This window comes from Bufo bufo, chromosome 7 (genome assembly GCF_905171765.1).
Source record: "Bufo bufo chromosome 7, aBufBuf1.1, whole genome shotgun sequence".
NCBI classification, from domain to species: domain Eukaryota; kingdom Metazoa; phylum Chordata; class Amphibia; order Anura; family Bufonidae; genus Bufo; species Bufo bufo.
In genome coordinates this window covers 209,126,027-209,130,086 of record NC_053395.1, presented here as the reverse complement: position 1 = coordinate 209,130,086, position 4,060 = coordinate 209,126,027, and the positions used below count along the sequence as shown (strand labels likewise).

The 4,060-nt window shown below is 40.6% G+C and overlaps 1 long non-coding RNA gene across 1 annotated transcript; it reads left to right on the top strand.

The window, feature by feature from the left end:
• Nucleotides 1–251: 251 nt before the first annotated feature.
• On the top strand, nucleotides 252–3,850 carry LOC121008855. Its single transcript, XR_005780624.1, has 3 exons — nucleotides 252–474; nucleotides 1,256–1,364; nucleotides 2,318–3,850. It is a non-coding gene; the product is annotated as an uncharacterized LOC121008855 (long non-coding RNA).
• Nucleotides 3,851–4,060: the final 210 nt, after the last annotated feature.

Sequence of the window (4,060 nt, the reverse complement as noted above, 5' to 3'; positions counted from 1 at the left end):
GTGTTAACATTAAGTGCACTCTTGCAGATAATTATTTCTATTGGTGGGACTTTGGGGAACACTATTACTGTGGGGGGCACCCTGGCACAGTATCAGCTTAGCACAATACATTTTGGGTGACATTATGTTTCCACTAATAGTGTCATGGACACTATTTGCTGAGAGCAGTTATTTTTTAGGGTTCTGTGTGCCATGAATTATTGAAGAGGGCACTTTTTCTGTGGTACTAGTATTTTCAGGCGGATTATCTGTTTCTGCAGTATAGTATTGGAGAGCACAGTGGGCACAGTATTGGGCGTGGCAGGATGGGGTGTTGAGAAGGTGGGAGGATGATGGAAAAGTAGGAAAACAAGATGTCTTTTTGTCAAACTCTACAGACTCGGCTGAAAGAAATCATCATGGTGGTCTGGTCTGAATGGATAAGATGAGGAAAGAGAACATCTACATCAGAGGAGACCCCACTGGATATAAGAGGTATGCGGGGCTGTATTGCTGTATGTTTGGTAGCTCTGCATGTAATGTTTTCTAAGTGTGAGGCCTCCTGCACACGACCGTTTTTTTTTCCCGTTTACGGGCCGTTTTTTGCAATCCGTATACTGTCCGTATACGGAACCATTCATTTCAATGGTTCCACAAATAAAAGGAATGTACTCTGTATGCATTTAGTTTCCGTATTTCCGTTTTTCCGTTCAATTGAAAGATAGAACATGTCCTATTATTGCCCGTATGTCTTCCGTATCTGCTCCGTTTTTGCGGAACTATTTATTGAAAATGTTATGCCCAGTCCAATTTTTTCTATGTAATTACTGTATACTGTAAATGCCATACGGAAAAACGGAACAGAAACACAAAGGAAACAAAAAACGGAACAACGGATCAGTGAAAAACGGACCCCAAAACACTGAAAAAGCCATACGTTCGTGTGAAAGAGGCCTAAGTGTACTAACTATCTATTTATTTATCTATCTATCGATCTGCCTATGTACAGTACATGATGAATTGCCTTCCTTTCCTATTTTAGGTGGTAATATCATGTAATTCCATATAAGAGGGACATTAAACGATTGTAGGAAATATGTTCAGCGGAAATCTCCATAAAGATTCACCCTCATAATGGGCCATTATACACCCTCTAATTGTCTGTACTTCCCTCTTTCTTCCCTGAAGATTGTTTTCATGCCTTTGTATATTTCACGGTAAATGTCTTTTGTCCATGGTATATATCATATCTACTGTTTGGAATATATTTTGACAGCCCAAAGCAGTTATTAAGGCTGAATGAATGCAAGAATGAAGGCGCGATGCAAGTGACCTCGGAGAGCTGACAATAACGTTTTCTTAGCATCATTGAGAAACAAGATAAGGTATGTTTCCTCGATTCTCACTTCTGACTCAGCAGTCTCGTAGTTCAAAGAAAAGTCTATTACACAGGAGGTTTTTGTTCCCCTTGAAAATGCTCACTTCTACAAGCAGGAGGTTTATTTGTTTTCACATCTCTGCAACTAAAAAGAGCATTATTTTTAGGAAAACCGTGATAAAATGAGCCACTTACACCAGGCGATACACTGTGCGGCATACAGCTTGAGCAGGTGGCCAATTTCATTCAAGATATAGGGCAATTAGCACATTCAGTTTGCTATCCCAGGCCCATATGGCCCGTTGCTCATTCAATTTGCAAGAAGCTAGCCCGCCATCCAACCGCCAGGTGTGCCTCAGCCTACACTGTGAACAGGAGCATCTACCTTCCAGGTGTGCCTTGGCCTACACTGTGAACAGGAGCATCCATCTTCCAGGTGTGCCTTGGCCTACACTGTGAACAGGAGCATCCACCTTCCAGGTGTGCCTTGGCCTACACTGTGAACAGGAGCATCCATCTTCCAGGTGTGCCTTGGCCTACACTGTGAACAGGAGCATCCACCTTCCAGGTGTGCCTTGGCCTACACTGTGAACAGGAGCATCCACCTTCCAGGTGTGCTTTGACCTACTCTGTGAACAGGAGCATCCACCTTCTAGGTGTGCCTCGACCTACACTGTGAACAGGAGCATCCACCTTCTAGGTGTGCCTCGGCCTACACTGTGAACAGGAGCACCCACCTTCCAGGTGTGCCTTGAAGTACACTGTGAAAAGGAGCATCCACCTTCCAGGTGTGCCTCGGACTACACTGTGAACAGGAGCATCCACCTTCTAGATGTGCCTCGGCCTACACTGTGAACAGGAGCAAGTTCTAATCTAGAAAGTAATAAAAATTCGATTTGACACTTTATAGACAAATGTCATAAAATGTCCTTTTAATATTCTTCATTTTCACGTCCATAGGGGACAGTATTATAGAAGAGTGAAGGAAGGAAAAGTAAAATTATTCTTTACGATTAGCAAATTTAATGAACAATGCAATGAAGAAAATGTGATGAACTAATTACACCCTGTCCCTTTAAAATTGTGAAAAAATAAATAGATAAAAGATATAATGGTGATTGACCTATATTGATGTCAAGATCAACTGTGAATTACATTGCATTGTGAAATGGATCAGGGCAACATAGACATGGAGGACATCCCTTTTTATGGCTGCGTAGTTACAAAATATGGTTAGTTACACAGATTTAGGTGCATTAAGTTCAAACATGAAAAGGCAGTAATATTTTATCTCCAATAAATCTCCTGTTCACAAACATTAGGGGTCATGGTGTCATCTGCCTTTGACATTAGATTATGCCCTATTGTTGACATTTTGAAAATGGCACCAGGTCACTTCTCACCAACTTGATAAAAACCTTATTATGGTCATGGTTCTTGCCATTGAAAAAGCTATCCCCAAAATGTCACCATGCCTCCATAAAAATCCCCTCTATTGTTGGTGGACCATACCCATCTAACTGCAGGAGAGAGAGCCGGGTAAGAGAAAGCTGTGCCCATTCCCTTCACTCATTTTTGGTGCCCCATTGGCCACAGACATGGTATATTTGACAATATTCTGTAACATCAAAACCCAGTTTCACACAATAAACCTTGTAAGAGCAAGATTTAAGGAAATTCGATATTTTCTTATTCACCAAATGACAAAATTACTTATGGAGGTCAACCAATTGGAATTGTATTTCACCATATTGGATGACACCTGACTCAAAAAGTCAATTAAACTGGCGGGTTCTTTCATAGTCTGGAAGGGGATGGTTGGTTTCATTGGCCAGACGACTCGACACAATCGCACCGTTTGTGTTCTGCTTTATGCTAATTAGACTATAAAGTTGCCTTTAAAGGGGTTCTCTCATTTCAAACATTTGTGGTATATCACTTGTATATGCCACAAATGTCAGATAGGTGGGGGTTCCACCTCTGCCTGCAGAATGGGGCCCCCAAAGTGAAGGAAGAGCGCACCACACAAGCATGGCTATCCTCCATTCACCGCTATGGGAGTTCCGACAATAGCTGAGCACTGGCCTGATTATGGAGATAGGAGCAGGTCCCAGAGGTGATACCCGCACCTATCTGACATTTCCGGCATATCCTAGAGATTTGCCACCCATATCTGAGATGACATAACCCCATAATAAACTGCACAGTGATACAAAGTACATAAAAGCTGTAAACATATGCACGTTTCTATTTGTTTACCATCAGTTTTGAATTTGCTATATGTTAATTGATCATAAGTATTAAATCTAATTTTGCATATGAACGCGCACAGAAACGTCCATTATCTCCCAGAATTATTAATGGATTATTTTTTTGTGATGAATAATTAATCTTTGGAATAATTTGTCTATCTGTGATCTTAAGATTTATTTGCATATCTAATATATGATTACTTTAGTTCCATTCTCATAGGAAAAAAACATAAAGTCAATAATATTCCCCAAACTTTTCCTAAGTTCTGCTTGTAATTATTTTTAATACACATTCCAAACTTAATGGGCAGGCAGGGAGGAATTACACAGTGAGTTCTTTAAAGGGAGTGTCACACAACATCCTCCTTTGCTGAATTCGTTAGGCTTTTAATCATCAAAGCAAGGGCTGTTTTTTTAGCATTTGAAATCAAATCAATAAGATGCAAAAAAA